Source organism: Equus asinus, chromosome 10 (assembly GCF_041296235.1).
Source record: "Equus asinus isolate D_3611 breed Donkey chromosome 10, EquAss-T2T_v2, whole genome shotgun sequence".
Lineage (NCBI taxonomy): Eukaryota > Metazoa > Chordata > Mammalia > Perissodactyla > Equidae > Equus > Equus asinus.
The window spans coordinates 372313-394083 of NC_091799.1; positions in this window are offsets into that span (position 1 = coordinate 372313).

Consider the following 21771-nt stretch of genomic DNA (forward strand, 5'->3'; position numbering starts at 1 on the left):
CAGTTTCAGAGGGTAGATATTTCAGGGTTGCTTTTTCCCCAGGTCTCCACGCCTTTGGGTCTTGCTTCTGCTTAACGATTGCCACCTGAGGTAGCCTCTGTTGCCCTTGTTCCTCAGTTTCAGAGGGTGGATTTCTCCGTGTTGCTTTTTCCCCAGGTCTCCACGCCCTTGTGTGTTTCTTTTGCTTAACGATTGCCACCTGAGGTAGCCTCTGTTGCCCATCCTCGTCAGTTTCAGAGGGTGGATTTCTCCCTGTTGCTTTTTCCCCAGGTCTCCACGCCCTTGTGTGTTCCTTTTGCTTAAACTTTGACACCTGAAGCCAGCCTCTCTTGCCCATCTTCCTCAGTTTCAGAGGGTAGATACTTCAGGGTTGCTTTTTCCCCAGGTCTCCACGCCTTTGGGTTTTGTTTTTGCTTAACGATTGCCACCTGAGCTAGCCTCTCTTGCCCATCTTCCTCAGTTTCAGAGGGTGGATTTCTCCGTGTTGCTTTTTCCACAGGTCTCCACGCCCTTGTGTGTTTCTTTTGCTTCACGATTGCCACCTGAGGTAGCCTCTGTTGCCCATCCTCGTCAGTTTCAGAGGGTAGATTTCTCAGTGCTGCTTTTTCCCCAGGTCTCCACGCCCTCGTGTGTTTCTTTTGCTTAAAGTTTGTCACCTGAAGCCAGCCTCTCTTGCCCATCTTCCTCAGTTTCAGAGGGTAGATATTTCAGCGTCGCTTTTTCCCCAGGTCTTCACACCTTAGTGTTTTGTTTTTGCTTAACGATTGCCACCTGGGCTAGCCTCTGTTTCCCATCTTCCTCAGTTTCAGAGGGTTGATATTTCAGGGTTGCTTTTTCCCCAGGTCTCCACGCCCTTGTGTGTTTCTTTTGCTTAACGATTGCCACCTGACCTAGCCTCTGTTGCCCATCCTCGTCAGTTTCAGAGGGTAGATTTCTCCGTGTTGCTTTTTCCCCAGGTCTCCACGCCCTTGTGTGTTTCTTTTGCTTAACGTTTGCCACCTGAAGCCAGCCTCTCTTGCCCATCTTCCTCAGTTTCAGAGCGTAGATATTTCAGGGTTGCTTTTTACCCAGGTCTCCATGCTTTTGGGTTTTGTTTTTGCTTAACGATTGCCACCTGAGGTAGCCTCTGTTGCCCATTTCCTCAGTTTCAGAGGGTGGATTTCTCAGTGTTGCTTTTTACCCAGGTCTCCACGCCCTTGTGTGTTTCTTTTGCTTAAAGATTGCCACCTGAGCTAGCCTCTGTTGCCCATCTTCGTCCGTTTCAGAGGGTAGATTTCTCAGTGTTGCCTTTTCGCCAGCTCCCCACGCCCTTGTGTGTTACTTTTGCTTAAAGATTGTCACCTGAGCTAGGCACTGTTGCCCTGCTTCCTCAGTTTCAGAGGGTACCTTTTTCAGGGTAGCTTTTTGACCGGGTCTCCTCGCCATTGTATTTTTCTATTTCACTTTTTTTGCATAAAGATTGCCACCTGAGCTAGCCTCTGTTGCCCATCTTCTTCGGTTTCAGAGGGTAGATTTCTCAGTGTTTCATGTTCGCCAGCTCTCCACGCCCTTGCGTCTTTTTTTTTTTTTTGCTTAAAGGTTGCAACCTGAGCTAGCTTCTTTTGCCCATGTTCGTCAGTTTCAGAGGGTGGATTTCTCCGTGTTGCTTTTTCCCCAGGTCTCCACGCCCTTGTGTGTTTCTTTTGCTTAACGATTGCCACCTGAGGTAGCCTCTGTTGCCCATCCTCGTCAGTTTCAGAGGGTAGATATATCAGGGTTGCTTTTTCCCCAGGTCTCCACGCCCTTGTGTGTTTCTTTTGCTTAAAGTTTGCCACCTGAAGCCAGCCTCTCTTGCCCATCTTCCTCAGTTTCAGAGGGTAGATATTTCAGGGTTGCTTTTTCCCCAGGTCTCCACGCCTTTGGGTCTTGCTTCTGCTTAACGATTGCCACCTGAGGTAGCCTCTGTTGCCCTTGTTCCTCAGTTTCAGAGGGTGGATTTCTCCGTGTTGCTTTTTCCCCAGGTCTCCACGCCCTTGTGTGTTTCTTTTGCTTAACGATTGCCACCTGAGGTAGCCTCTGTTGCCCATCCTCGTCAGTTTCAGAGGGTGGATTTCTCCCTGTTGCTTTTTCCCCAGGTCTCCACGCCCTTGTGTGTTCCTTTTGCTTAAACTTTGCCACCTGAAGCCAGACTCTCTTGCCCATCTTCCTCAGTTTCAGAGGGTAGATATTTCAGGGTTGCTTTTTCCCCAGGTGTCCACGCCTTTGGGTTTTGTTTTTGCTTAACGATTGCCACCTGGGCTAGCCTCTCTTGCCCATCTTCCTCAGTTTCAGAGGGTGGATTTCTCCGTGTTGCTTTTTCCACAGGTCTCCACGCCCTTGTGTGTTTCTTTTGCTTAACGATTGCCACCTGAGGTAGCCTCTGTTGCCCATCCTCGTCAGTTTCAGAGGGTAGATTTCTCAGTGCTGCTTTTTCCCCAGGTCTCCACGCCCTCGTGTGTTTCTTTTGCTTAAAGTTTGTCACCTGAAGCCAGCCTCTCTTGCCCATCTTCCTCAGTTTCAGAGGGTAGATATTTCAGCGTCGCTTTTTCCCCAGGTCTTCACACCTTAGTGTTTTGTTTTTGCTTAACGATTGCCACCTGGGCTAGCCTCTGTTTCCCATCTTCCTCAGTTTCAGAGGGTTGATATTTCAGGGTTGCTTTTTCCCCAGGTCTCCACGCCCTTGTGTGTTTCTTTTGCTTAACGATTGCCACCTGACCTAGCCTCTGTTGCCCATCCTCGTCAGTTTCAGAGGGTAGATTTCTCCGTGTTGCTTTTTCCCCAGGTCTCCACGCCCTTGTGTGTTTCTTTTGCTTAACGTTTGCCACCTGAAGCCAGCCTCTCTTGCCCATCTTCCTCAGTTTCAGAGCGTAGATATTTCAGGGTTGCTTTTTACCCAGGTCTCCATGCTTTTGGGTTTTGTTTTTGCTTAACGATTGCCACCTGAGGTAGCCTCTGTTGCCCATTTCCTCAGTTTCAGAGGGTGGATTTCTCAGTGTTGCTTTTTACCCAGGTCTCCACGCCCTTGTGTGTTTCTTTTGCTTAAAGATTGCCACCTGAGCTAGCCTCTGTTGCCCATCTTCGTCCGTTTCAGAGGGTAGATTTCTCAGTGTTGCCTTTTCGCCAGCTCCCCACGCCCTTGTGTGTTTCTTTTGCTTAAAGATTGTCACCTGAGCTAGGCACTGTTGCCCTGCTTCCTCAGTTTCAGAGGGTACCTTTTTCAGGGTAGCTTTTTGACCGGGTCTCCTCGCCATTGTATTTTTCTATTTCACTTTTTTTGCATAAAGATTGCCACCTGAGCTAGCCTCTGTTGCCCATCTTCTTCGGTTTCAGAGGGTAGATTTCTCAGTGTTTCATGTTCGCCAGCTCTCCACGCCCTTGCGTCTTTTTTTTTTTTTTGCTTAAAGGTTGCAACCTGAGCTAGCTTCTTTTGCCCATGTTCGTCAGTTTCAGAGGGTGGATTTCTCCGTGTTGCTTTTTCCCCAGGTCTCCACGCCCTTGTGTGTTTCTTTTGCTTAACGATTGCCACCTGAGGTAGCCTCTGTTGCCCATCCTCGTCAGTTTCAGAGGGTAGATATATCAGGGTTGCTTTTTCCCCAGGTCTCCACGCCCTTGTGTGTTTCTTTTGCTTAAAGTTTGCCACCTGAAGCCAGCCTCTCTTGCCCATCTTCCTCAGTTTCAGAGGGTAGATATTTCAGGGTTGCTTTTTCCCCAGGTCTCCACGCCTTTGGGTCTTGCTTCTGCTTAACGATTGCCACCTGAGGTAGCCTCTGTTGCCCTTGTTCCTCAGTTTCAGAGGGTGGATTTCTCCGTGTTGCTTTTTCCCCAGGTCTCCACGCCCTTGTGTGTTTCTTTTGCTTAACGATTGCCACCTGAGGTAGCCTCTGTTGCCCATCCTCGTCAGTTTCAGAGGGTGGATTTCTCCCTGTTGCTTTTTCCCCAGGTCTCCACGCCCTTGTGTGTTCCTTTTGCTTAAAGTTTGCCACCTGAAGCCAGCCTCTCTTGCCCATCTTCCTCAGTTTCAGAGGGTAGATATTTCAGGGTTGCTTTTTCCCCAGGTCTCCACGCCTTTGGGTTTTGTTTTTGCTTAACGATTGCCACCTGAGGTAGCCTCTCTTGCCCATCTTCCTCAGTTTCAGAGGGTGGATTTCTCCGTGTTGCTTTTTCCACAGGTCTCCACGCCCTTGTGTGTTTCTTTTGCTTCACGATTGCCACCTGAGGTAGCCTCTGTTGCCCATCCTCGTCAGTTTCAGAGGGTAGATTTCTCAGTGCTGCTTTTTCCCCAGGTCTCCACGCCCTCGTGTGTTTCTTTTGCTTAAAGTTTGTCACCTGAAGCCAGCCTCTCTTGCCCATCTTCCTCAGTTTCAGAGGGTAGATATTTCAGCGTCGCTTTTTCCCCAGGTCTTCACACCTTAGTGTTTTGTTTTTGCTTAACGATTGCCACCTGGGCTAGCCTCTGTTTCCCATCTTCCTCAGTTTCAGAGGGTTGATATTTCAGGGTTGCTTTTTCCCCAGGTCTCCACGCCCTTGTGTGTTTCTTTTGCTTAACGATTGCCACCTGACCTAGCCTCTGTTGCCCATCCTCGTCAGTTTCAGAGGGTAGATTTCTCCGTGTTGCTTTTTCCCCAGGTCTCCACGCCCTTGTGTGTTTCTTTTGCTTAACGTTTGCCACCTGAAGCCAGCCTCTCTTGCCCATCTTCCTCAGTTTCAGAGGGTAGATATTTCAGGGTTGCTTTTTACCCAGGTCTCCACGCTTTTGGGTTTTGTTTTTGCTTAACGATTGCCACCTGAGGTAGCCTCTGTTGCCCATCTTCCTCAGTTTCAGAGGGTGGATTTCTCAGTGTTGCTTTTTACCCAGGTCTCCACGCCCTTGTGTGTTTCTTTTGCTTAAAGATTGCCACCTGAGCTAGCCTCTGTTGCCCATCTTCGTCCGTTTCAGAGGGTAGATTTCTCAGTGTTGCCTTTTCGCCAGCTCCCCACGCCCTTGTGTGTTTCTTTTGCTTAAAGATTGTCACCTGAGCTAGGCACTGTTGCCCTGCTTCCTCAGTTTCAGAGGGTACCTTTTTCAGGGTAGCTTTTTGACCGGGTCTCCTCGCCATTGTATTTTTCTATTTCACTTTTTTTGCATAAAGATTGCCACCTGAGCTAGCCTCTGTTGCCCATCTTCTTCGGTTTCAGAGGGTAGATTTCTCAGTGTTTCATGTTCGCCAGCTCTCCACGCCCTTGCGTCTTTTTTTTTTTTTTGCTTAAAGGTTGCAACCTGAGCTAGCTTCTTTTGCCCATGTTCGTCAGTTTCAGAGGGTGGATTTCTCCGTGTTGCTTTTTCCCCAGGTCTCCACGCCCTTGTGTGTTTCTTTTGCTTAACGATTGCCACCTGAGGTAGCCTCTGTTGCCCATCCTCGTCAGTTTCAGAGGGTAGATATATCAGGGTTGCTTTTTCCCCAGGTCTCCACGCCCTTGTGTGTTTCTTTTGCTTAAAGTTTGCCACCTGAAGCCAGCCTCTCTTGCCCATCTTCCTCAGTTTCAGAGGGTAGATATTTCAGGGTTGCTTTTTCCCCAGGTCTCCACGCCTTTGGGTCTTGCTTCTGCTTAACGATTGCCACCTGAGGTAGCCTCTGTTGCCCTTGTTCCTCAGTTTCAGAGGGTGGATTTCTCCGTGTTGCTTTTTCCCCAGGTCTCCACGCCCTTGTGTGTTTCTTTTGCTTAACGATTGCCACCTGAGGTAGCCTCTGTTGCCCATCCTCGTCAGTTTCAGAGGGTGGATTTCTCCCTGTTGCTTTTTCCCCAGGTCTCCACGCCCTTGTGTGTTCCTTTTGCTTAAACTTTGACACCTGAAGCCAGCCTCTCTTGCCCATCTTCCTCAGTTTCAGAGGGTAGATACTTCAGGGTTGCTTTTTCCCCAGGTCTCCACGCCTTTGGGTTTTGTTTTTGCTTAACGATTGCCACCTGAGCTAGCCTCTCTTGCCCATCTTCCTCAGTTTCAGAGGGTGGATTTCTCCGTGTTGCTTTTTCCACAGGTCTCCACGCCCTTGTGTGTTTCTTTTGCTTCACGATTGCCACCTGAGGTAGCCTCTGTTGCCCATCCTCGTCAGTTTCAGAGGGTAGATTTCTCAGTGCTGCTTTTTCCCCAGGTCTCCACGCCCTCGTGTGTTTCTTTTGCTTAAAGTTTGTCACCTGAAGCCAGCCTCTCTTGCCCATCTTCCTCAGTTTCAGAGGGTAGATATTTCAGCGTCGCTTTTTCCCCAGGTCTTCACACCTTAGTGTTTTGTTTTTGCTTAACGATTGCCACCTGGGCTAGCCTCTGTTTCCCATCTTCCTCAGTTTCAGAGGGTTGATATTTCAGGGTTGCTTTTTCCCCAGGTCTCCACGCCCTTGTGTGTTTCTTTTGCTTAACGATTGCCACCTGACCTAGCCTCTGTTGCCCATCCTCGTCAGTTTCAGAGGGTAGATTTCTCCGTGTTGCTTTTTCCCCAGGTCTCCACGCCCTTGTGTGTTTCTTTTGCTTAACGTTTGCCACCTGAAGCCAGCCTCTCTTGCCCATCTTCCTCAGTTTCAGAGCGTAGATATTTCAGGGTTGCTTTTTACCCAGGTCTCCATGCTTTTGGGTTTTGTTTTTGCTTAACGATTGCCACCTGAGGTAGCCTCTGTTGCCCATTTCCTCAGTTTCAGAGGGTGGATTTCTCAGTGTTGCTTTTTACCCAGGTCTCCACGCCCTTGTGTGTTTCTTTTGCTTAAAGATTGCCACCTGAGCTAGCCTCTGTTGCCCATCTTCGTCCGTTTCAGAGGGTAGATTTCTCAGTGTTGCCTTTTCGCCAGCTCCCCACGCCCTTGTGTGTTTCTTTTGCTTAAAGATTGTCACCTGAGCTAGGCACTGTTGCCCTGCTTCCTCAGTTTCAGAGGGTACCTTTTTCAGGGTAGCTTTTTGACCGGGTCTCCTCGCCATTGTATTTTTCTATTTCACTTTTTTTGCATAAAGATTGCCACCTGAGCTAGCCTCTGTTGCCCATCTTCTTCGGTTTCAGAGGGTAGATTTCTCAGTGTTTCAAGTTCGCCAGCTCTCCACGCCCTTGCGTCTTTTTTTTTTTTTTGCTTAAAGGTTGCAACCTGAGCTAGCTTCTTTTGCCCATGTTCGTCAGTTTCAGAGGGTGGATTTCTCCGTGTTGCTTTTTCCCCAGGTCTCCACGCCCTTGTGTGTTTCTTTTGCTTAACGATTGCCACCTGAGGTAGCCTCTGTTGCCCATCCTCGTCAGTTTCAGAGGGTAGATATATCAGGGTTGCTTTTTCCCCAGGTCTCCACGCCCTTGTGTGTTTCTTTTGCTTAAAGTTTGCCACCTGAAGCCAGCCTCTCTTGCCCATCTTCCTCAGTTTCAGAGGGTAGATATTTCAGGGTTGCTTTTTCCCCAGGTCTCCACGCCTTTGGGTCTTGCTTCTGCTTAACGATTGCCACCTGAGGTAGCCTCTGTTGCCCTTGTTCCTCAGTTTCAGAGGGTGGATTTCTCCGTGTTGCTTTTTCCCCAGGTCTCCACGCCCTTGTGTGTTTCTTTTGCTTAACGATTGCCACCTGAGGTAGCCTCTGTTGCCCATCCTCGTCAGTTTCAGAGGGTGGATTTCTCCCTGTTGCTTTTTCCCCAGGTCTCCACGCCCTTGTGTGTTCCTTTTGCTTAAACTTTGCCACCTGAAGCCAGCCTCTCTTGCCCATCTTCCTCAGTTTCAGAGGGTAGATATTTCAGGGTTGCTTTTTCCCCAGGTGTCCACGCCTTTGGGTTTTGTTTTTGCTTAACGATTGCCACCTGGGCTAGCCTCTCTTGCCCATCTTCCTCAGTTTCAGAGGGTGGATTTCTCCGTGTTGCTTTTTCCACAGGTCTCCACGCCCTTGTGTGTTTCTTTTGCTTAACGATTGCCACCTGAGGTAGCCTCTGTTGCCCATCCTCGTCAGTTTCAGAGGGTAGATTTCTCAGTGCTGCTTTTTCCCCAGGTCTCCACGCCCTCGTGTGTTTCTTTTGCTTAAAGTTTGTCACCTGAAGCCAGCCTCTCTTGCCCATCTTCCTCAGTTTCAGAGGGTAGATATTTCAGCGTCGCTTTTTCCCCAGGTCTTCACACCTTAGTGTTTTGTTTTTGCTTAACGATTGCCACCTGGGCTAGCCTCTGTTTCCCATCTTCCTCAGTTTCAGAGGGTTGATATTTCAGGGTTGCTTTTTCCCCAGGTCTCCACGCCCTTGTGTGTTTCTTTTGCTTAACGATTGCCACCTGACCTAGCCTCTGTTGCCCATCCTCGTCAGTTTCAGAGGGTAGATTTCTCCGTGTTGCTTTTTCCCCAGGTCTCCACGCCCTTGTGTGTTTCTTTTGCTTAACGTTTGCCACCTGAAGCCAGCCTCTCTTGCCCATCTTCCTCAGTTTCAGAGGGTAGATATTTCAGGGTTGCTTTTTACCCAGGTCTCCACGCTTTTGGGTTTTGTTTTTGCTTAACGATTGCCACCTGAGGTAGCCTCTGTTGCCCATCTTCCTCAGTTTCAGAGGGTGGATTTCTCAGTGTTGCTTTTTACCCAGGTCTCCACGCCCTTGTGTGTTTCTTTTGCTTAAAGATTGCCACCTGAGCTAGCCTCTGTTGCCCATCTTCGTCCGTTTCAGAGGGTAGATTTCTCAGTGTTGCCTTTTCGCCAGCTCCCCACGCCCTTGTGTGTTTCTTTTGCTTAAAGATTGTCACCTGAGCTAGGCACTGTTGCCCTGCTTCCTCAGTTTCAGAGGGTACCTTTTTCAGGGTAGCTTTTTGACCGGGTCTCCTCGCCATTGTATTTTTCTATTTCACTTTTTTTGCATAAAGATTGCCACCTGAGCTAGCCTCTGTTGCCCATCTTCTTCGGTTTCAGAGGGTAGATTTCTCAGTGTTTCATGTTCGCCAGCTCTCCACGCCCTTGCGTCTTTTTTTTTTTTTTGCTTAAAGGTTGCAACCTGAGCTAGCTTCTTTTGCCCATGTTCGTCAGTTTCAGAGGGTGGATTTCTCCGTGTTGCTTTTTCCCCAGGTCTCCACGCCCTTGTGTGTTTCTTTTGCTTAACGATTGCCACCTGAGGTAGCCTCTGTTGCCCATCCTCGTCAGTTTCAGAGGGTAGATATATCAGGGTTGCTTTTTCCCCAGGTCTCCACGCCCTTGTGTGTTTCTTTTGCTTAAAGTTTGCCACCTGAAGCCAGCCTCTCTTGCCCATCTTCCTCAGTTTCAGAGGGTAGATATTTCAGGGTTGCTTTTTCCCCAGGTCTCCACGCCTTTGGGTCTTGCTTCTGCTTAACGATTGCCACCTGAGGTAGCCTCTGTTGCCCTTGTTCCTCAGTTTCAGAGGGTGGATTTCTCCGTGTTGCTTTTTCCCCAGGTCTCCACGCCCTTGTGTGTTTCTTTTGCTTAACGATTGCCACCTGAGGTAGCCTCTGTTGCCCATCCTCGTCAGTTTCAGAGGGTGGATTTCTCCCTGTTGCTTTTTCCCCAGGTCTCCACGCCCTTGTGTGTTTCTTTTGCTTAAAGTTTGCCACCTGAAGCCAGCCTCTCTTGCCCATCTTCCTCAGTTTCAGAGGGTAGATATTTCAGGGTTGCTTTTTCCCCAGGTCTCCACGCCTTTGGGTTTTGTTTTTGCTTAACGATTGCCACCTGAGGTAGCCTCTCTTGCCCATCTTCCTCAGTTTCAGAGGGTGGATTTCTCCGTGTTGCTTTTTCCACAGGTCTCCACGCCCTTGTGTGTTTCTTTTGCTTCACGATTGCCACCTGAGGTAGCCTCTGTTGCCCATCCTCGTCAGTTTCAGAGGGTAGATTTCTCAGTGCTGCTTTTTCCCCAGGTCTCCACGCCCTCGTGTGTTTCTTTTGCTTAAAGTTTGTCACCTGAAGCCAGCCTCTCTTGCCCATCTTCCTCAGTTTCAGAGGGTAGATATTTCAGCGTTGCTTTTTCCCCAGGTCTTCACACCTTAGTGTTTTGTTTTTGCTTAACGATTGCCACCTGGGCTAGCCTCTGTTTCCCATCTTCCTCAGTTTCAGAGGGTTGATATTTCAGGGTTGCTTTTTCCCCAGGTCTCCACGCCCTTGTGTGTTTCTTTTGCTTAACGATTGCCACCTGACCTAGCCTCTGTTGCCCATCCTCGTCAGTTTCAGAGGGTAGATTTCTCCGTGTTGCTTTTTCCCCAGGTCTCCACGCCCTTGTGTGTTTCTTTTGCTTAACGTTTGCCACCTGAAGCCAGCCTCTCTTGCCCATCTTCCTCAGTTTCAGAGGGTAGATATTTCAGGGTTGCTTTTTACCCAGGTCTCCACGCTTTTGGGTTTTGTTTTTGCTTAACGATTGCCACCTGAGGTAGCCTCTGTTGCCCATCTTCCTCAGTTTCAGAGGGTGGATTTCTCAGTGTTGCTTTTTACCCAGGTCTCCACGCCCTTGTGTGTTTCTTTTGCTTAAAGATTGCCACCTGAGCTAGCCTCTGTTGCCCATCTTCGTCCGTTTCAGAGGGTAGATTTCTCAGTGTTGCCTTTTCGCCAGCTCCCCACGCCCTTGTGTGTTTCTTTTGCTTAAAGATTGTCACCTGAGCTAGGCACTGTTGCCCTGCTTCCTCAGTTTCAGAGGGTACCTTTTTCAGGGTAGCTTTTTGACCGGGTCTCCTCGCCATTGTATTTTTCTATTTCACTTTTTTTGCATAAAGATTGCCACCTGAGCTAGCCTCTGTTGCCCATCTTCTTCGGTTTCAGAGGGTAGATTTCTCAGTGTTTCATGTTCGCCAGCTCTCCACGCCCTTGCGTCTTTTTTTTTTTTTTGCTTAAAGGTTGCAACCTGAGCTAGCTTCTTTTGCCCATGTTCGTCAGTTTCAGAGGGTGGATTTCTCCGTGTTGCTTTTTCCCCAGGTCTCCACGCCCTTGTGTGTTTCTTTTGCTTAACGATTGCCACCTGAGGTAGCCTCTGTTGCCCATCCTCGTCAGTTTCAGAGGGTAGATATATCAGGGTTGCTTTTTCCCCAGGTCTCCACGCCCTTGTGTGTTTCTTTTGCTTAAAGTTTGCCACCTGAAGCCAGCCTCTCTTGCCCATCTTCCTCAGTTTCAGAGGGTAGATATTTCAGGGTTGCTTTTTCCCCAGGTCTCCACGCCTTTGGGTCTTGCTTCTGCTTAACGATTGCCACCTGAGGTAGCCTCTGTTGCCCTTGTTCCTCAGTTTCAGAGGGTGGATTTCTCCGTGTTGCTTTTTCCCCAGGTCTCCACGCCCTTGTGTGTTTCTTTTGCTTAACGATTGCCACCTGAGGTAGCCTCTGTTGCCCATCCTCGTCAGTTTCAGAGGGTGGATTTCTCCCTGTTGCTTTTTCCCCAGGTCTCCACGCCCTTGTGTGTTTCTTTTGCTTAAAGTTTGCCACCTGAAGCCAGCCTCTCTTGCCCATCTTCCTCAGTTTCAGAGGGTAGATATTTCAGGGTTGCTTTTTCCCCAGGTCTCCACGCCTTTGGGTTTTGTTTTTGCTTAACGATTGCCACCTGAGGTAGCCTCTCTTGCCCATCTTCCTCAGTTTCAGAGGGTGGATTTCTCCGTGTTGCTTTTTCCACAGGTCTCCACGCCCTTGTGTGTTTCTTTTGCTTCACGATTGCCACCTGAGGTAGCCTCTGTTGCCCATCCTCGTCAGTTTCAGAGGGTAGATTTCTCAGTGCTGCTTTTTCCCCAGGTCTCCACGCCCTCGTGTGTTTCTTTTGCTTAAAGTTTGTCACCTGAAGCCAGCCTCTCTTGCCCATCTTCCTCAGTTTCAGAGGGTAGATATTTCAGCGTTGCTTTTTCCCCAGGTCTTCACACCTTAGTGTTTTGTTTTTGCTTAACGATTGCCACCTGGGCTAGCCTCTGTTTCCCATCTTCCTCAGTTTCAGAGGGTTGATATTTCAGGGTTGCTTTTTCCCCAGGTCTCCACGCCCTTGTGTGTTTCTTTTGCTTAACGATTGCCACCTGACCTAGCCTCTGTTGCCCATCCTCGTCAGTTTCAGAGGGTAGATTTCTCCGTGTTGCTTTTTCCCCAGGTCTCCACGCCCTTGTGTGTTTCTTTTGCTTAACGTTTGCCACCTGAAGCCAGCCTCTCTTGCCCATCTTCCTCAGTTTCAGAGGGTAGATATTTCAGGGTTGCTTTTTACCCAGGTCTCCACGCTTTTGGGTTTTGTTTTTGCTTAACGATTGCCACCTGAGGTAGCCTCTGTTGCCCATCTTCCTCAGTTTCAGAGGGTGGATTTCTCAGTGTTGCTTTTTACCCAGGTCTCCACGCCCTTGTGTGTTTCTTTTGCTTAAAGATTGCCACCTGAGCTAGCCTCTGTTGCCCATCTTCGTCCGTTTCAGAGGGTAGATTTCTCAGTGTTGCCTTTTCGCCAGCTCCCCACGCCCTTGTGTGTTTCTTTTGCTTAAAGATTGTCACCTGAGCTAGGCACTGTTGCCCTGCTTCCTCAGTTTCAGAGGGTACCTTTTTCAGGGTAGCTTTTTGACCGGGTCTCCTCGCCATTGTATTTTTCTATTTCACTTTTTTTGCATAAAGATTGCCACCTGAGCTAGCCTCTGTTGCCCATCTTCTTCGGTTTCAGAGGGTAGATTTCTCAGTGTTTCATGTTCGCCAGCTCTCCACGCCCTTGCGTCTTTTTTTTTTTTTTGCTTAAAGGTTGCAACCTGAGCTAGCTTCTTTTGCCCATGTTCGTCAGTTTCAGAGGGTGGATTTCTCCGTGTTGCTTTTTCCCCAGGTCTCCACGCCCTTGTGTGTTTCTTTTGCTTAACGATTGCCACCTGAGGTAGCCTCTGTTGCCCATCCTCGTCAGTTTCAGAGGGTAGATATATCAGGGTTGCTTTTTCCCCAGGTCTCCACGCCCTTGTGTGTTTCTTTTGCTTAAAGTTTGCCACCTGAAGCCAGCCTCTCTTGCCCATCTTCCTCAGTTTCAGAGGGTAGATATTTCAGGGTTGCTTTTTCCCCAGGTCTCCACGCCTTTGGGTCTTGCTTCTGCTTAACGATTGCCACCTGAGGTAGCCTCTGTTGCCCTTGTTCCTCAGTTTCAGAGGGTGGATTTCTCCGTGTTGCTTTTTCCCCAGGTCTCCACGCCCTTGTGTGTTTCTTTTGCTTAACGATTGCCACCTGAGGTAGCCTCTGTTGCCCATCCTCGTCAGTTTCAGAGGGTGGATTTCTCCCTGTTGCTTTTTCCCCAGGTCTCCACGCCCTTGTGTGTTCCTTTTGCTTAAACTTTGACACCTGAAGCCAGCCTCTCTTGCCCATCTTCCTCAGTTTCAGAGGGTAGATACTTCAGGGTTGCTTTTTCCCCAGGTCTCCACGCCTTTGGGTTTTGTTTTTGCTTAACGATTGCCACCTGAGCTAGCCTCTCTTGCCCATCTTCCTCAGTTTCAGAGGGTGGATTTCTCCGTGTTGCTTTTTCCACAGGTCTCCACGCCCTTGTGTGTTTCTTTTGCTTCACGATTGCCACCTGAGGTAGCCTCTGTTGCCCATCCTCGTCAGTTTCAGAGGGTAGATTTCTCAGGGCTGCTTTTTCCCCAGGTCTCCACGCCCTCGTGTGTTTCTTTTGCTTAAAGTTTGTCACCTGAAGCCAGCCTCTCTTGCCCATCTTCCTCAGTTTCAGAGGGTAGATATTTCAGCGTCGCTTTTTCCCCAGGTCTTCACACCTTAGTGTTTTGTTTTTGCTTAACGATTGCCACCTGGGCTAGCCTCTGTTTCCCATCTTCCTCAGTTTCAGAGGGTTGATATTTCAGGGTTGCTTTTTCCCCAGGTCTCCACGCCCTTGTGTGTTTCTTTTGCTTAACGATTGCCACCTGACCTAGCCTCTGTTGCCCATCCTCGTCAGTTTCAGAGGGTAGATTTCTCCGTGTTGCTTTTTCCCCAGGTCTCCACGCCCTTGTGTGTTTCTTTTGCTTAACGTTTGCCACCTGAAGCCAGCCTCTCTTGCCCATCTTCCTCAGTTTCAGAGGGTAGATATTTCAGGGTTGCTTTTTACCCAGGTCTCCACGCTTTTGGGTTTTGTTTTTGCTTAACGATTGCCACCTGAGGTAGCCTCTGTTGCCCATTTCCTCAGTTTCAGAGGGTGGATTTCTCAGTGTTGCTTTTTACCCAGGTCTCCACGCCCTTGTGTGTTTCTTTTGCTTAAAGATTGCCACCTGAGCTAGCCTCTGTTGCCCATCTTCGTCCGTTTCAGAGGGTAGATTTCTCAGTGTTGCCTTTTCGCCAGCTCCCCACGCCCTTGTGTGTTTCTTTTGCTTAAAGATTGTCACCTGAGCTAGGCACTGTTGCCCTGCTTCCTCAGTTTCAGAGGGTACCTTTTTCAGGGTAGCTTTTTGACCGGGTCTCCTCGCCATTGTATTTTTCTATTTCACTTTTTTTGCATAAAGATTGCCACCTGAGCTAGCCTCTGTTGCCCATCTTCTTCGGTTTCAGAGGGTAGATTTCTCAGTGTTTCATGTTCGCCAGCTCTCCACGCCCTTGCGTCTTTTTTTTTTTTTTGCTTAAAGGTTGCAACCTGAGCTAGCTTCTTTTGCCCATGTTCGTCAGTTTCAGAGGGTGGATTTCTCCGTGTTGCTTTTTCCCCAGGTCTCCACGCCCTTGTGTGTTTCTTTTGCTTAACGATTGCCACCTGAGGTAGCCTCTGTTGCCCATCCTCGTCAGTTTCAGAGGGTAGATATATCAGGGTTGCTTTTTCCCCAGGTCTCCACGCCCTTGTGTGTTTCTTTTGCTTAAAGTTTGCCACCTGAAGCCAGCCTCTCTTGCCCATCTTCCTCAGTTTCAGAGGGTAGATATTTCAGGGTTGCTTTTTCCCCAGGTCTCCACGCCTTTGGGTCTTGCTTCTGCTTAACGATTGCCACCTGAGGTAGCCTCTGTTGCCCTTGTTCCTCAGTTTCAGAGGGTGGATTTCTCCGTGTTGCTTTTTCCCCAGGTCTCCACGCCCTTGTGTGTTTCTTTTGCTTAACGATTGCCACCTGAGGTAGCCTCTGTTGCCCATCCTCGTCAGTTTCAGAGGGTGGATTTCTCCCTGTTGCTTTTTCCCCAGGTCTCCACGCCCTTGTGTGTTTCTTTTGCTTAAAGTTTGCCACCTGAAGCCAGCCTCTCTTGCCCATCTTCCTCAGTTTCAGAGGGTAGATATTTCAGGGTTGCTTTTTCCCCAGGTCTCCACGCCTTTGGGTTTTGTTTTTGCTTAACGATTGCCACCTGAGGTAGCCTCTCTTGCCCATCTTCCTCAGTTTCAGAGGGTGGATTTCTCCGTGTTGCTTTTTCCACAGGTCTCCACGCCCTTGTGTGTTTCTTTTGCTTCACGATTGCCACCTGAGGTAGCCTCTGTTGCCCATCCTCGTCAGTTTCAGAGGGTAGATTTCTCAGTGCTGCTTTTTCCCCAGGTCTCCACGCCCTCGTGTGTTTCTTTTGCTTAAAGTTTGTCACCTGAAGCCAGCCTCTCTTGCCCATCTTCCTCAGTTTCAGAGGGTAGATATTTCAGCGTTGCTTTTTCCCCAGGTCTTCACACCTTAGTGTTTTGTTTTTGCTTAACGATTGCCACCTGGGCTAGCCTCTGTTTCCCATCTTCCTCAGTTTCAGAGGGTTGATATTTCAGGGTTGCTTTTTCCCCAGGTCTCCACGCCCTTGTGTGTTTCTTTTGCTTAACGATTGCCACCTGACCTAGCCTCTGTTGCCCATCCTCGTCAGTTTCAGAGGGTAGATTTCTCCGTGTTGCTTTTTCCCCAGGTCTCCACGCCCTTGTGTGTTTCTTTTGCTTAACGTTTGCCACCTGAAGCCAGCCTCTCTTGCCCATCTTCCTCAGTTTCAGAGGGTAGATATTTCAGGGTTGCTTTTTACCCAGGTCTCCACGCTTTTGGGTTTTGTTTTTGCTTAACGATTGCCACCTGAGGTAGCCTCTGTTGCCCATCTTCCTCAGTTTCAGAGGGTGGATTTCTCAGTGTTGCTTTTTACCCAGGTCTCCACGCCCTTGTGTGTTTCTTTTGCTTAAAGATTGCCACCTGAGCTAGCCTCTGTTGCCCATCTTCGTCCGTTTCAGAGGGTAGATTTCTCAGTGTTGCCTTTTCGCCAGCTCCCCACGCCCTTGTGTGTTTCTTTTGCTTAAAGATTGTCACCTGAGCTAGGCACTGTTGCCCTGCTTCCTCAGTTTCAGAGGGTACCTTTTTCAGGGTAGCTTTTTGACCGGGTCTCCTCGCCATTGTATTTTTCTATTTCACTTTTTTTGCATAAAGATTGCCACCTGAGCTAGCCTCTGTTGCCCATCTTCTTCGGTTTCAGAGGGTAGATTTCTCAGTGTTTCATGTTCGCCAGCTCTCCACGCCCTTGCGTCTTTTTTTTTTTTTTGCTTAAAGGTTGCAACCTGAGCTAGCTTCTTTTGCCCATGTTCGTCAGTTTCAGAGGGTGGATTTCTCCGTGTTGCTTTTTCCCCAGGTCTCCACGCCCTTGTGTGTTTCTTTTGCTTAACGATTGCCACCTGAGGTAGCCTCTGTTGCCCATCCTCGTCAGTTTCAGAGGGTAGATATATCAGGGTTGCTTTTTCCCCAGGTCTCCACGCCCTTGTGTGTTTCTTTTGCTTAAAGTTTGCCACCTGAAGCCAGCCTCTCTTGCCCATCTTCCTCAGTTTCAGAGGGTAGATATTTCAGGGTTGCTTTTTCCCCAGGTCTCCACGCCTTTGGGTCTTGCTTCTGCTTAACGATTGCCACCTGAGGTAGCCTCTGTTGCCCTTGTTCCTCAGTTTCAGAGGGTGGATTTCTCCGTGTTGCTTTTTCCCCAGGTCTCCACGCCCTTGTGTGTTTCTTTTGCTTAAAGATTGCCACCTGAGCTAGCCTCTGTTGCCCATCTTCGTCCGTTTCAGAGGGTAGATTTCTCAGTGTTGCCTTTTCGCCAGCTCCCCACGCCCTTGTGTGTTTCTTTTGCTTAAAGATTGTCACCTGAGCTAGGCACTGTTGCCCTGCTTCCTCAGTTTCAGAGGGTACCTTTTTCAGGGTAGCTTTTTGACCGGGTCTCCTCGCCATTGTATTTTTCTATTTCACTTTTTTTGCATAAAGATTGCCACCTGAGCTAGCCTCTGTTGCCCATCTTCTTCGGTTTCAGAGGGTAGATTTCTCAGTGTTTCATGTTCGCCAGCTCTCCACGCCCTTGCGTCTTTTTTTTTTTTTTGCTTAAAGGTTGCAACCTGAGCTAGCTTCTTTTGCCCATGTTCGTCAGTTTCAGAGGGTGGATTTCTCCGTGTTGCTTTTTCCCCAGGTCTCCACGCCCTTGTGTGTTTCTTTTGCTTAACGATTGCCACCTGAGGTAGCCTCTGTTGCCCATCCTCGTCAGTTTCAGAGGGTAGATATATCAGGGTTGCTTTTTCCCCAGGTCTCCACGCCCTTGTGTGTTTCTTTTGCTTAAAGTTTGCCACCTGAAGCCAGCCTCTCTTGCCCATCTTCCTCAGTTTCAGAGGGTAGATATTTCAGGGTTGCTTTTTCCCCAGGTCTCCACGCCTTTGGGTCTTGCTTCTGCTTAACGATTGCCACCTGAGGTAGCCTCTGTTGCCCTTGTTCCTCAGTTTCAGAGGGTGGATTTCTCCGTGTTGCTTTTTCCCCAGGTCTCCACGCCCTTGTGTGTTTCTTTTGCTTAACGATTGCCACCTGAGGTAGCCTCTGTTGCCCATCCTCGTCAGTTTCAGAGGGTGGATTTCTCCCTGTTGCTTTTTCCCCAGGTCTCCACGCCCTTGTGTGTTTCTTTTGCTTAAAGTTTGCCACCTGAAGCCAGCCTCTCTTGCCCATCTTCCTCAGTTTCAGAGGGTAGATATTTCAGGGTTGCTTTTTCCCCAGGTCTCCACGCCTTTGGGTTTTGTTTTTGCTTAACGATTGCCACCTGAGGTAGCCTCTCTTGCCCATCTTCCTCAGTTTCAGAGGGTGGATTTCTCCGTGTTGCTTTTTCCACAGGTCTCCACGCCCTTGTGTGTTTCTTTTGCTTCACGATTGCCACCTGAGGTAGCCTCTGTTGCCCATCCTCGTCAGTTTCAGAGGGTAGATTTCTCAGTGCTGCTTTTTCCCCAGGTCTCCACGCCCTCGTGTGTTTCTTTTGCTTAAAGTTTGTCACCTGAAGCCAGCCTCTCTTGCCCATCTTCCTCAGTTTCAGAGGGTAGATATTTCAGCGTTGCTTTTTCCCCAGGTCTTCACACCTTAGTGTTTTGTTTTTGCTTAACGATTGCCACCTGGGCTAGCCTCTGTTTCCCATCTTCCTCAGTTTCAGAGGGTTGATATTTCAGGGTTGCTTTTTCCCCAGGTCTCCACGCCCTTGTGTGTTTCTTTTGCTTAACGATTGCCACCTGACCTAGCCTCTGTTGCCCATCCTCGTCAGTTTCAGAGGGTAGATTTCTCCGTGTTGCTTTTTCCCCAGGTCTCCACGCCCTTGTGTGTTTCTTTTGCTTAACGTTTGCCACCTGAAGCCAGCCTCTCTTGCCCATCTTCCTCAGTTTCAGAGGGTAGATATTTCAGGGTTGCTTTTTACCCAGGTCTCCACGCTTTTGGGTTTTGTTTTTGCTTAACGATTGCCACCTGAGGTAGCCTCTGTTGCCCATCTTCCTCAGTTTCAGAGGGTGGATTTCTCAGTGTTGCTTTTTACCCAGGTCTCCACGCCCTTGTGTGTTTCTTTTGCTTAAAGATTGCCACCTGAGCTAGCCTCTGTTGCCCATCTTCGTCCGTTTCAGAGGGTAGATTTCTCAGTGTTGCCTTTTCGCCAGCTCCCCACGCCCTTGTGTGTTTCTTTTGCTTAAAGATTGTCACCTGAGCTAGGCACTGTTGCCCTGCTTCCTCAGTTTCAGAGGGTACCTTTTTCAGGGTAGCTTTTTGACCGGGTCTCCTCGCCATTGTATTTTTCTATTTCACTTTTTTTGCATAAAGATTGCCACCTGAGCTAGCCTCTGTTGCCCATCTTCTTCGGTTTCAGAGGGTAGATTTCTCAGTGTTTCATGTTCGCCAGCTCTCCACGCCCTTGCGTCTTTTTTTTTTTTTTGCTTAAAGGTTGCAACCTGAGCTAGCTTCTTTTGCCCATGTTCGTCAGTTTCAGAGGGTGGATTTCTCCGTGTTGCTTTTTCCCCAGGTCTCCACGCCCTTGTGTGTTTCTTTTGCTTAACGATTGCCACCTGAGGTAGCCTCTGTTGCCCATCCTCGTCAGTTTCAGAGGGTAGATATATCAGGGTTGCTTTTTCCCCAGGTCTCCACGCCCTTGTGTGTTTCTTTTGCTTAAAGTTTGCCACCTGAAGCCAGCCTCTCTTGCCCATCTTCCTCAGTTTCAGAGGGTAGATATTTCAGGGTTGCTTTTTCCCCAGGTCTCCACGCCTTTGGGTCTTGCTTCTGCTTAACGATTGCCACCTGAGGTAGCCTCTGTTGCCCTTGTTCCTCAGTTTCAGAGGGTGGATTTCTCCGTGTTGCTTTTTCCCCAGGTCTCCACGCCCTTGTGTGTTTCTTTTGCTTAACGATTGCCACCTGAGGTAGCCTCTGTTGCCCATCCTCGTCAGTTTCAGAGGGTGGATTTCTCCCTGTTGCTTTTTCCCCAGGTCTCCACGCCCTTGTGTGTTCCTTTTGCTTAAACTTTGACACCTGAAGCCAGCCTCTCTTGCCCATCTTCCTCAGTTTCAGAGGGTAGATACTTCAGGGTTGCTTTTTCCCCAGGTCTCCACGCCTTTGGGTTTTGTTTTTGCTTAACGATTGCCACCTGAGCTAGCCTCTCTTGCCCATCTTCCTCAGTTTCAGAGGGTGGATTTCTCCGTGTTGCTTTTTCCACAGGTCTCCACGCCCTTGTGTGTTTCTTTTGCTTCACGATTGCCACCTGAGGTAGCCTCTGTTGCCCATCCTCGTCAGTTTCAGAGGGTAGATTTCTCAGTGCTGCTTTTTCCCCAGGTCTCCACGCCCTCGTGTGTTTCTTTTGCTTAAAGTTTGTCACCTGAAGCCAGCCTCTCTTGCCCATCTTCCTCAGTTTCAGAGGGTAGATATTTCAGCGTCGCTTTTTCCCCAGGTCTTCACACCTTAGTGTTTTGTTTTTGCTTAACGATTGCCACCTGGGCTAGCCTCTGTTTCCCATCTTCCTCAGTTTCAGAGGGTTGATATTTCAGGGTTGCTTTTTCCCCAGGTCTCCACGCCCTTGTGTGTTTCTTTTGCTTAACGATTGCCACCTGACCTAGCCTCTGTTGCCCATCCTCGTCAGTTTCAGAGGGTAGATTTCTCCGTGTTGCTTTTTCCCCAGGTCTCCACGCCCTTGTGTGTTTCTTTTGCTTAACGTTTGCCACCTGAAGCCAGCCTCTCTTGCCCATCTTCCTCAGTTTCAGAGCGTAGATATTTCAGGGTTGCTTTTTACCCAGGTCTCCACGCTTTTGGGTTTTGTTTTTGCTTAACGATTGCCACCTGAGGTAGCCTCTGTTGCCCATTTCCTCAGTTTCAGAGGGTGGATTTCTCAGTGTTGCTTTTTACCCAGGTCTCCACGCCCTTGTGTGTTTCTTTTGCTTAAAGATTGCCACCTGAGCTAGCCTCTGTTGCCCATCTTCGTCCGTTTCAGAGGGTAGATTTCTCAGTGTTGCCTTTTCGCCAGCTCCCCACGCCCTTGTGTGTTTCTTTTGCTTAAAGATTGTCACCTGAGCTAGGCACTGTTGCCCTGCTTCCTCAGTTTCAGAGGGTACCTTTTTCAGGGTAGCTTTTTGACCGGGTCTCCTCGCCATTGTATTTTTCTATTTCACTTTTTTTGCATAAAGATTGCCACCTGAGCTAGCCTCTGTTGCCCATCTTCTTCGGTTTCAGAGGGTAGATTTCTCAGTGTTTCATGTTCGCCAGCTCTCCACGCCCTTGCGTCTTTTTTTTTTTTTTGCTTAAAGGTTGCAACCTGAGCTAGCTTCTTTTGCCCATGTTCGTCAGTTTCAGAGGGTGGATTTCTCCGTGTTGCTTTTTCCCCAGGTCTCCACGCCCTTGTGTGTTTCTTTTGCTTAACGATTGCCACCTGAGGTAGCCTCTGTTGCCCATCCTCGTCAGTTTCAGAGGGTAGATATATCAGGGTTGCTTTTTCCCCAGGTCTCCACGCCCTTGTGTGTTTCTTTTGCTTAAAGTTTGCCACCTGAAGCCAGCCTCTCTTGCCCATCTTCCTCAGTTTCAGAGGGTAGATATTTCAGGGTTGCTTTTTCCCCAGGTCTCCACGCCTTTGGGTCTTGCTTCTGCTTAACGATTGCCACCTGAGGTAGCCTCTGTTGCCCTTGTTCCTCAGTTTCAGAGGGTGGATTTCTCCGTGTTGCTTTTTCCCCAGGTCTCCACGCCCTTGTGTGTTTCTTTTGCTTAACGATTGCCACCTGAGGTAGCCTCTGTTGCCCATCCTCGTCAGTTTCAGAGGGTGGATTTCTCCCTGTTGCTTTTTCCCCAGGTCTCCACGCCCTTGTGTGTTCCTTTTGCTTAAACTTTGCCACCTGAAGCCAGACTCTCTTGCCCATCTTCCTCAGTTTCAGAGGGTAGATATTTCAGGGTTGCTTTTTCCCCAGGTGTCCACGCCTTTGGGTTTTGTTTTTGCTTAACGATTGCCACCTGGGCTAGCCTCTCTTGCCCATCTTCCTCAGTTTCAGAGGGTGGATTTCTCCGTGTTGCTTTTTCCACAGGTCTCCACGCCCTTGTGTGTTTCTTTTGCTTCACGATTGCCACCTGAGGTAGCCTCTGTTGCCCATCCTCGTCAGTTTCAGAGGGTAGATTTCTCAGTGCTGCTTTTTCCCCAGGTCTCCACGCCCTCGTGTGTTTCTTTTGCTTAAAGTTTGTCACCTGAAGCCA